Source organism: Equus caballus, chromosome 27 (assembly GCF_041296265.1).
Source record: "Equus caballus isolate H_3958 breed thoroughbred chromosome 27, TB-T2T, whole genome shotgun sequence".
In the NCBI taxonomy this organism is placed as follows: Eukaryota; Metazoa; Chordata; class Mammalia; order Perissodactyla; family Equidae; genus Equus; species Equus caballus.
The window spans coordinates 25,737,816-25,749,439 of record NC_091710.1 but is presented as its reverse complement, the minus strand read 5'-3'; the positions used below and the strand labels follow the sequence as shown (position 1 = coordinate 25,749,439).

Genomic DNA, 11,624 nt, shown 5'->3' with positions numbered 1-11,624 from the left:
CTGCAATATAAGGATTTTCAGAAATAATTTTGACTTTACTGGACTCACCACCCCACTGACTTTAGAATGCAACCCCAACCTGAGATGTGATCCCACTGTATGTCCAGAATTCATTACAATCTCTAAACCACCTCCAACTGAACACCTAAGCGTGGTGCGTCTACCTTCCCACTGTGGCCCAGGACTCTTTCCCTCCAAAATGTGGCCAGGAGATCACGTGGGAGCCGCCCAGCTCACCTCCTTAAACATGAACAGTGGGAGTCACTGTAAACATTTAGCATCTAATACCAGGCACTCGGGTAGTTAGGATGGTTACCACCTTCAGATGGAGCCTCTACGCAAGGCAGCTCTGCACCTGTCTGTCTGGCCCCTTTCTCACTGAAAGAATTTTTCACCCCTTCTGGCTGAAGTGACCCAGATCCATGCTTTTTAACACCCACCCAAATGCCATTACCCATAAGCCTAGAAGACACTTTAGGGCCCAAGAAGCTCCTATTTTTAGGTTGCAAATCTATCCGCTGTCAGCTGAAAGTCAAGTCACTCCCACATCCTCCATTCTCCTCTGTTGGGATAGCCTATTCCTCAGTCTGCGCCTCTGCCGAATGGGTCACACAGCCTGAACGGCATCCGTGAGGGGACCCAGGGAAAGGAATCACAGTGTCAAGGAAATGATCAGATGCCAAAAGGGAAGATGTGCCTTGGTGATCATTAAACAGAAGAAGACAGCGAGACCCAGAGAGAGGAAGGAACTGAGGCAAGTCACAGAGCTGTCAGGGCAGAAGGAGGAGCCCCCACCCCACCCCCAGCCTCCTCATTCCCAGAGCTCTGCTCTTTCTCCCACACAATAACTCTCTCCAACAGAGACAAAGGCCTTCTCGTCCCGCCCCGACCCCGAGGCTGAGATTCTGGGAGCAGGCAAGGCCTCATCCCTTGTGGGGAGAGGGGTGGCACTTCTGATCCTCGGCCAGGGGACCTCGAGCCACCTGGAATGCCTGGCTCCAGCACACTCCCCTCGGTCCCAGGTCTGGGTAAAGGCTTCCACTCAGCATGTGTGTAACTCAGAGCCACATGACACTGAAATGCTAAGTGAAGAGCAATTAACTTTTGCTTCTGAAAACCCACTTTAGCTTTCCATAACTCTTTGGGGGCCATTTCAGCTAAGCCAAACCTCCCGCACATTCTCCCTCAGCAATAAATTACCTTCCCGGCTTTAATTAGCTGCCGGAGCACAAACGGGCTGGGTGCTGACGGGGCTGCTTTCCCCACAGGTCCCATTCTGTCACACAGACTCCAGGAGAATGGCAGCTGCAGGGAGCGACTGGGCGGCCTAGTGGGGACGTGGCCTGCCCTGGACTCCTTACCTGCCCAAAGCGGGTAAGAGCGCAGCCCAGAAGCCCGAGCCTGGTTGGGGATACATTCTAAAGTAGATTAAATTATTTGGAGGGCCTCAGATTCCCTCTTCAGCTCTCCTGGCCCCTAAGAGATGTACCCCCCGACGCTTTTCTCTCTCACCAGACTCTCCCTCCTCCAAAATGCCCCCAAAGCGAGCGTGCGCACATGCAACACACACACACACATACGCTGGCCCGCTGGGCATCCAATATCTTTATCTCCCTGTCATTCTTGCTAAGGGAGAAACTACTGACAGAGCTTAATATATAAGCCCTCCCAGGAGAATCTGCTGTATAATTGTGAGCTGAGCTTCAGTCCAAATGAATAAATCTCTAAGTATGTGATTTTAGTCACATCTGTGGGCTGGAACAGTATTGGCTTGGAAAGAAAGAAATGAAAAAAGCCCCCTCAGAATCTTCAGCATCATTCTAAACCCAAGATTAAGATCTGAGGTCCAGTCAACCCTGCCTCTAACTAGAGGTGTGACCCTCGGCAAGTCCCTCCCTTTCTCAGGCCCTGTTGCCCAGGAGAGAGCAGAAAATGGTGAACCCGAGTCCCCTTACGCACTGCCACACCATGATTCTGAAAGTCCTGTGTGTGTGTGCGTGCGTGTGTGCATGCACATGTACGTGTGTGTGTATGTGTGTGTGTGTGTGTAGGTGTGTGTGGGGAAGACATATTCTAACCCAGACTTCATGCATGCTTGTTTTCACTTATCCTCCTGCTTTCTTCTAGAATCTTCCATCTGGGCAAGGGGCAGCATCCGCAAGGGCCTGAGTTGCCCCAGCTCTAGTGGAGCCAGGGTGCCCCGGCTGCACCCACATACTCCATTCCCGGAGCTGTCTCCTTGCCCAGGCAGGGCCCAGGAAAGGACTGAAGCCCCCTTCTCACTCTGTGGAACAGACTTATGCTAATGGCTGCTTCTGCCCAAGGCCTCAGGCCCCAGCTTACACCTCCTCTGACAAGCGATAACCTTCCAAAGCCCAATTACAGGCTGCTTTCTCCCACCCTTCCTTTCTTGGGGGAAAAAAATAAAAAGTAAAAAGTCCAAACACGAAGCCCAGGGCCAGGTCCTGCTTGTCGGAGGCGGGTGACAGGCGGCTGAGCAGAGACCCCCTGTGATGAGGGCTGCGAGCCGCCTGGAGCTCAGAGCCGGCAGATCCCCCGCGCTCCCTCCGCGCCTCCCCAATTAACAGGCAGCCTGTCGGTGAGGCCGGCAGGCAGGTACCGGGCCTGTCACAGCCGCCAGACAGGGCCCTCGCCCCTCCCATCCCTGCCTGCCACCCCCGCCCCCGCCGTCTGCGTCTTCCCCAGCCTGTCACACGCCCCACGCGGTGAGAAGCGAGCGAGCGATTCCCACAGCCCAAGGAGAGCGCAAGGACTGGTGGCTGAAGCGTCTGCAGCAGCCTCCCTCGACCCCGCCCCGGCGGTGACGTGTGCCAGCGTGACCAGGAGTCCACCTTCCTCATCCTGGTTCTCCACAGTGAGTGATGCCCATAAGGGACTGGGAGCAGAGGGGCCTCCCGAGTGGCCTGTGAGACAACTTGTGTGTTGGTAATTTGGCAATCATAGGAAATGGGCAACAGAGGCCTGCTCCGGAGGAGAAATTCGCCCAGCCTATTTGAGTGCAATCACGGTGAGTTCCCGGCCTGCGAACTGCACGCCCCCCGGCCTCCTTGCCTGCCTCTATCAGAAGGACGTCAGACTTCGACTCTAGCAATGCCTCACAGTTTCAGCTCCTGCCCCCAGTGATCCCAAACAATGAGATGTCTGGCCCCAGGTCCCACAGGTAAGGCCCCTGAGCTCCTGCTGCAGGCTCGGCCTCACTCCAGGCCCAGGCACCAAGCTCGTATGGCCAGGCCACCTGCTGAAGTCCAAGCGCTCCATGACTGAGGGGAACTTCATAACTACTCCCTATGCAGTGATCTGAGGTAGAAATCCTTACTTCTGGCCAGTTTTCCCCTCTGAGGCTAATTCCCTGTCTGCCTGAATAGCTGAGTGGTGTTGGCTTTGAGACCTCCTGTGGGTGGAGAAAATCCACCCATCTGTGCTCTTCCGAAACCAAGGGAGCCGTCTACACAGACAATGCTGTGAATCGTGCCCCCTGGAGGAGAGTAATGTGGGGGCCCCTGACTCTTCGTTGCCACCTGGACTGGAAATCAATACTCGTGTGCGGCCACTGTTAACTTGGTACCCTCGGGAAACTTCTCTGCCCATTATCTCCACCTTACATCTGTGTCTTAGTCCTTTCAGGCTGCTGTAACAGAATACCATGGACTGGGTGGTTTATAAAGAGCAGAAATTTATTTCTCGCAGTTTTGGAGGCTGGAAAGTCCAAGATCAAGGTGCTGACAGATTCAGTGCCTGGTGAGGGCTCACTACCAGGTTCACAGACAGACCACTGTCTTCTCACTGTGTCATTACCTGGTGGAAGGGGTCTCTTGTATAAGGGCACTAATCTCAATCAGGAGGTGCCCTCATGTCCTAATGTTCTCCCAAAGGCCCCACCTCCTAACCTTGGTGGTTAAGATTTCAACATATGAGTTTTGAAGAGACACATTCAGTCCATAGCAATCTGTCTAGAAGGCAATGTACTCTCCCCGGTACAGATTCGTGGCTTTGGCTATGTCCAAAGAAGGCTGTGCAGGAGCATCTAGGCCCATCCTGGAAATGAGTGAATCATTTGGGATGCCTCAAAGTCATTGTGAGCTTGGGGAGAGAGAAAGTGGACCACACTGGCAAAGGATGGGGAAAGGATGAAGAATGATAAATGGGGCCAGGTGCAAAAACTCCTACAGGCGGGGACTGTATCTTATTGGTCCTCCTATTCCTGGTGCTGAAGGTAGTGACTGGCCACGGTGAGCCCTCGGTAAATATTTGCTGAATAAAGGAGGGACAGGAACCAGGTTATACAGCAGTTCTCCTAGCTCCTTCAGGAGCAGAAAGACTTAGTATGTGTTCACAATATCCTCTTTAGGCATCAGTTCAACTACCACCATCCCCATGGGTTCCCCCATAAGGAAAGGAGACAAAGAAGAAAGATGCTGAGAAAGGAGAGACCAAGAATAAAGAATGCTGAGAAAGCACACTTGGACCAAGTTGAGCAACATGTTTCTCCTCTCCACCTTATACCAGGGGCTCTGGCACTTAGAGCAATGTTGAGTGGCTCTAGGAAGCCATCATATGTTTCAGAATTTGCAAAAGGGTACTAGAAGCAGGGAGGGAGGAAAGGAGGTAGAGAAGGAGGGAGAGAGAAATGATCTGCTCCAAACTGGTCGCTAAGCTACAGAAGTACTTACAAATATATAACCTTTCATTTGCATGAGGCAGCATGCCCCCTTGCAGAGGGGAATATAAAGTTATGAAGATGTAGATAAATAGAAACTAAATGCCAGCTCCCACCCATGGCAAGGCGGAACATAGATCAAATTCATTAATTGTGATCCAATTTGTGCTTGCACGGTGAAGGATCATCATTTGCCATCAAAGAGATGCCCTTCCCTTATTAAAGCCATGGAGACTCTCAGGAAGTGCTCAAGGGTTGGAAATTCTGTATTTGAATTTCACACGTGCTTTTTACTGCTGGGACCAAAATTCAATCCATGTTGTGCTGACACCAACATTCAAGCCGCAGGGGTCTTCACTCCTTCACAGCAGACCTGCTGATAGAACCTGGTTAGTACATTTGCTCATCTGTTTTTCTCTGGATTTCTGCATGTGGGTTTAACACATGTATAAGCCTGTCTCTTTTTTTTAATGGAGTTGAGGTGGGAATAAAATGGCCCAAGCCAAGTTCAAGAATGGAACAATTAACCTCATCTCTCTCAAATGTCCAGGGCCCAGCTGCCCAGGAGTGGAAACCATGTCCTCACTTTCATCTCAAAGCCAAACCAACATGAACATGTTGCTTAGAGACCAGGCTTCTCTTTCCACTCTGGACCCAGGCCTTTGGTCCATGCCCAGACGGGGGCTGAGTTAGAAGCCAGGGCTCAGAGGTCATGACTCTCTTCTTCCGAAGCTCTTCAGCAAGGGCTTGATTCTGATTTACCTCTTCTGTCTTTGTTTTTCTCTAGGATTCAGGCTGTGCCAGAGAAAGCCATTGGATTTCCCGACTCGGCACACTAAGTGCTCAATGAAAGCTCACCAAATGGGGTATTGATGCCATCGAATGGACTGCAACAGATGGAATATAATTTGGAAAAACCCTACTGCCATCCAAAGAGACCTTTCCTTTCCTGAAGCTTCCCCACTGCAAGCAGAGGGGTTTCCATGGAGTCTATAGCATACCAGAGCATATCACATCGTCTACAGCATATAGCGTACATAGCATAGTATATGGCATCGTCTGTAGCATATTATAGCCTATAGCCTACTTCACTGAAGACCAAGTAATGTCCATCTGCCTTGAAGTGGGGTTTTCATGTGCAGCCAAAGATAATAATAATATTGAGTCCTCTCACAACCTAATGAGGTGCCAGTGTTATGTACATTTTATACATGAGGAAACTCTGGCCCAGAGAGGTTAAGTAGTAACTTGCTGAAGACCAGGCAGCTAGGGAGGGCAGAGAAAGAACTCAGACTTAGCCCTCTGAATAAACTAGGCACAGACAGGCAGGAGGCTCCAACCTCTGCACAGAATATTATTCATTTGGCTCATCTTCTCAATCCTGGAGGACCCTTGAGAGACATGAATGCAACACCACCTTCTGGAATTACTGACAGAGGAATTTCCTCCCTGTGATGTCTCTTGCTTTCGTATCAAGCTTCTGAGCCGTGCTTGGAGCTCCCTCGTGACGAGGCCAGGGCAAGTGTAACTGCATCTAACAGGAGAAGGCAGAGGCACAGAGAGAAGTGATACGGTGAGAAGTCCCCGGTCAAACCCAGGTTATCCCTTACCCCAAACTCACTCCCAGCTCCAGGGCACGGCCCTGCTTCCTCCCCACCCACACCTGTCCATGCAGCCAGCCCTGACATATAAGTGACAGCCCTAGACCTCAGGGATCAAACCTTTCAGACAGAGTTCTTGACACCAGATGGCTTTGGAGCGGGCAGGTAATGGGGGAGGATGATTGTTGTGGGGAATAAAGGACAAGGCCCGTTCCAAAAACAGAGGGAGAAAAGACCAGAAGACTAGGTGGAAGTCACAGAGAGAGTAAGGCCGCAGCCCAGTGGAGAGGGGAGCTCAAAATACCACATCCAGAGAGGCAAGGGTGCCAGTGGGGTCAACAAGCCCCCACTCCACCCTGCATGTAAATTACCAACATCTCTCCCCACACAGCACCCACATTCCTTCCTCCCAGCTTCACAACCAAGTCCCAAAGACAGGTTCTAAAAGGATTTCTGGGCCTACACTGGTTTGGGTTTTTTTCCCCTTCCCCTAAGTCCCATTGGAGCTTCTTTCTGAAATTCTCTAAACAGGAAAAAGTGAGAAGCACAATTTATGTCTCCTAATGGATATTGATTCTAAAACATGATGCTCTGCCTCCATTGTGTCTCATCCTGGTACACATGTTCCCCCATCAAAATCCTGGCTCTCCTTCCACCCCAAACATCTAACCACTCCTGCCACATCCCAGGCATTGGGCTCAGCACTTAGGAGAGTTACAAACACATAGAAAACAAAGCCACTGTCCCGAAGGGACTTAGAGTTACTAAATTAAGAACTTTTATTCTGCCACTACATAATCAGAGAGACCATTGACAACCTGTGCCTCAGTTGTCTGTCTGAGCCCTTTGGCAAACCAAGCAATCCTCTCTCATTAGGGCCACATGGCAGGAGCTGACCGCTCTTGTAGATAATGACAGTATGCATTGACTGAGCACCCACTGTGTGCCAGGCACTAGGCAACAGGCTTGACAAACACTCATGACATCAGGAAATCATGGCTCAGAGAAGTCAAGCAAACTTCCCACAATCCCCCAGCCAATCAGGGTAGACATAGGATTTAAATCACACTCCCCAGAATGTGGTGAAATCACCCCTGAGTAGAATGGAGAGTTGAACCACAATAATAATTGAATAAACTGCTGGGGCCAATTTCCACAGCATTTACCGAACACTTGCAAAAAAACAATGTTTAGATTGATGTTGTAAATGGGGACAACCTCTTCAGAGAGCAATGTGGCAATATCAATCAAAACTTTAAATGCACCAATCCTGCATGCCAGAAATTTCATTTATACGAATTTATCCAACTCTACAAGGATGCTCACTGAAGCACTGTTTGTAATGGAAGAAAGCTGGAATCAACCTAGGTATCCATCAACAGGTAATAGGTTAAAGAAACTGGTTCATCCATAAAATGAAATATTAATACTATGCATGCATTAGAAAGAATAGGGAGGACTGTGGATACTAACATGAATGCATGTCCATAAAATGTTCTTCAATGAAAAAGCAAGTTGCAGTATTATATGCATAGTATGATCCTGCTCAGGCTTCAAGCACTTTATCTATTGCACACTCATATAGATACAGCATATCCATGCTTAAAATGTCTGGAAGATACACACAGAGCTACTAACCATAGCCACCCCTAAAGACGGGCTGGGGAACAGGAGACTCCTAAATGATTTAGTTTCCTTTTACAGACCACGTATTAGTTTTAAAGTTTTTAATAATGCCTATGCAGATCACTGTGTTACACCTGTTGGAAAGCAATCCTCCAGAGGAAATAACTGAGAACAGGAAACCAAAAGCTTCAACACAGACCTACCCCCAAGGAGCTGAGCGTCTCAGGACTTGAGGTCCTCTGTAGGGGCCCACAGCAATACATGACTGCTTGGGTAATTCACATTTTACTTTTATCTGGTCCTTTCTTCAAGAGCTGAGGCACCTGCAGAAAACTAGAAAGACCGTGGTGGGCTCTGACATCGGAAGACTTAGATGCACGCCGCTGGGCTGTCACAGTTCTCTTTGAGCCCAAGTTTCCTCATCTATAAAGTAGGTCAGTGCTAGAACCCACCACATAGGATTGCTGGGAGGACTCATTCAAGCAAAGAATGTCCAAGCACTTTTTAAAGACCAGGTTTAAAGACCGAAAATGAAGTCACGCTTGACTGCAACCTTCATAGGGAGGCTGAGTCATGAGAGAAGATGGTCGCACCCAAACTCTGACACCACTCTCTCCCTTCTACATTGACACGACAAAGTGATGAGAACCACCCGGTGCTCACAAACTCTCCGGAGAACATCACCCACCTCTCCAATTCCAAACTCGAGGCTGGCAGTCTGGGATTGTGTGGCCATAGAAAATGAGCCCAGTGCAAAGTGCCATCCAACAACGAGTCTTCTGCGTCAGCCTCTAAATCCCCAAGTAAATGTTGGTTCACTGGTTTGTTGATTAAAATCACCAGTGGCGCAGCCAATGGCTGCCCAGAGACCCAAGGAGCTGAAGCAGCAGGGAAACGACCAGGAATCCTTCCACAGTGAGCCTCACATGATTCTAGACTTAGCCCTTCTCTCACACCCTTTCCCTTCCTTTCCTCTCCCTCAATTTTCCTACTCCTGCCTCCCCTAACCATGAGTCAACCCTCCCCACATCAACAGAAATTCACTCCCTTAAGAGTGCCCCTGGACTGGAGAAAATAATCATTAACTTAATAGGCTGCTATAATTACATTAAATAATGATGATGATAATAAGAATATAGACTTTGGAAGAAGGAAACTTGAGTTTGAATTCAAACTCTACCACTTATCAGCTCAGTAATTTGGGATAACCAAACCTCAGTTTCCTCAGTAAATTGGGATTGGTTATGAAACAGTTCAGACAGTCGTTAAAAGGGGAAGGTGCTGCTGTGCATACGTAGTTACATGTAAGTAACGGGTAAATGTAGGTGGGTCTTACTAAACTGCCATACTGTTCAAGTTTCCTCATGTTCGTTAATGGGACCATACCAACAGGCCCAGGAGGACTCACATCAAGAGAAATGAGGTTCCAAGAGGCTAAGCCATTTCCCCAAAGTCATTCATCGGGGCAAGGGGACTCCTGGAGCCAGATTCTCTGACACTGAGCCCAGTGTTCTCCATGCACAGCGGGGCAGCAGTGGGGCAGATTGTATTGGAGGGTTTCTGTTGTCTGGCTCAGGGGACAGGCAAGGCCAAGTTGGTGGGTCTTGTCAGACTCACCACCATCCCACTTGGCATCTCTCAAGAAAAAGCAAGACAGTGTAAGCCCCAGAAGTACCTGAGGCTGGAAAGCAAGGCTGAGTCGGAAGAGAAATGTCAAGACAAGGAAGAGCCAAGAATGGAATTCCAAGAGCTTGCTCAGGGGAGCAATCAAATGCCAGCCCCACCAAGAGGCCTTTTTAACCAGCAACGCTTTAAAAGGAAAATGGGCTCACTAAGTTCTTATTGCCTTCTATGAGTTGTTGTATATCCTCCTAGGAGTGTGTTTTCTCTGCAAGGAATTTTGCAATCCCTCCTATTGGGGAGAGATGTGAATGCATAAAAATGTAATTAAACCCATGGTGGGAGGGGCTAAGATCCCAGGGGGCGTGCCAGCAGGATGGGATGATCTGTAGGCATCCAGAAGGAGAGAGAGAGAGTTCCACAGTCTCCCAGAGCCAAAGACATAGCCCTCCTTCCATGTGAGCTTTGTGCAGAAGAATTCTTCCTGTCTAATAGCTGCAGGTAAAGCAGTTTTTCTTATGGGGATTATACTTCAATTTGGTGTGTCATTTTCTAAATGTTTAATTACATAATAGAATATAATAGAAAACATCAGATTGCGTCAGACGTGGTAAAGGTAAGTAAACACGCAACACCCATGCACTCACACACATACACATATGTGTGTACTGGGCCACAACAGAAAATGTATATCTTGCCATGGATTGTGGTCCAAAAAGTTTGAAAACCACTAAACTAGAATCAAGAGGGAGCTGGTCCTGGAGAACAGTTACTTTGTTTAGAGGGAAAGGAATGAGCACGGGTACGGGCTAAGGAGGAGAGAGAGCATCTGGGAGAGGTCTCTGACCTCCCAGACCGCCTCCTGATGGAGCCTGCAGAGAGCTCCCTCCCAGGCTCCCTTCCCCACTCTCCGCCCCAGCCTGAACCCTTCCTCCTCCAGGTCGGCCATCGTGACTAGTCCACGGCCCTGATTAGTTGCCTCTGCTCTCTGACCTCCTCCAGCTCTGAGCACTGCACACCAAGTGAACCATTCCTTAAGTGTTTCGTGGGCCAGGCCACGTAGAAAGCTCTTGAGCCCTGGAGTAGCTTTATGACTTTTGGAAAATCGTTTAGCCTTTCTGAGCCTCCACTTCTTCATCTGACGATGATAAATGGTAACTGAACACATATATCTCTTGTCTTTTTAATAATATTGCAAGCATCTCTCAAAGGAGAACCCATATCTTCTACTGATTTTGTAAAAACCACCACCCCATGGTGTTTTAAACAGCACTGACACAAGGGTAGATACTTAACATCATTATCTAATGGAAACTGTGCCAAGTAAAAAGAAGAAATTAACACACAGCAACACCATCACCATCGATGCCACCATGAGAGCAGCAACAGCCAACACACACAGCAGAGAAGTATTGCAGAGTCAGCTTCATGAGCATTCAACCTGTGTGGCCACACAGCCCCCCTCCACCACCCCCACCCACCCACACCCCCCCCCCCAGCACTCAGAAAGGCCCACATTTAGTTTAACGCTCTGCTTGTCGCCATCCTGAAATTCTTAATTTTTGAACAAGGGGCCCTGCAAATTATGCAGCCAGTCTTGACCGCATATACAGAGACTCACTAAGAGATACATTTTCAGGATGTACTGACTTCTTTAAAATTCTCTCTTCCAAGAGTTATTACAAGTGGTGTTGGCCTGGAAAGCACGTATATAAAGATTTCTCACCTGGTCAAGCAGCTGAAGACTCCCTCCCCCCCGTTCCCCCCCCTCCCCCCCCCCCCCCCCCACCGAGGGAGTTGCTCATTGCTTAGCATTAAGAGGGCTTTGGTGCAGCAGCAAACGTTCTTTGTAAGCACTGAGCACTGAGCCCTTTCTAGTCACTCACAGTGCTTTCCTAGACCCAGAGTACAGCCAACCATGGAGACAAACACTTAACCAGCGTGCCCACAGACAGCACCCAGGAGGAAAAGCCAAAGGGGTCCAAATCATTCCTTTCTTCCTACAAACAATGTCCAGGCACCCACTATGAGAAAAGCCCAAAATGCAGAGCTTGGCGGTATTTTTTTTAAAAGGCTGAGTCATGGTCTAGTCCCTTGCC

The 11,624-nt window shown here is 49.1% G+C and overlaps 1 long non-coding RNA gene across 1 annotated transcript; it reads left to right on the top strand.

The window, feature by feature from the left end:
* Positions 1-2,353: 2,353 nt before the first annotated feature.
* LOC138921021 (uncharacterized) lies at positions 2,354-10,881 on the top strand. The gene is made up of 3 exons (XR_011433184.1): positions 2,354-3,028; positions 5,466-6,251; positions 8,025-10,881. It is a non-coding gene; the product is annotated as an uncharacterized lncRNA (long non-coding RNA).
* The last annotated feature ends 743 nt before the right edge of the window (positions 10,882-11,624 follow it).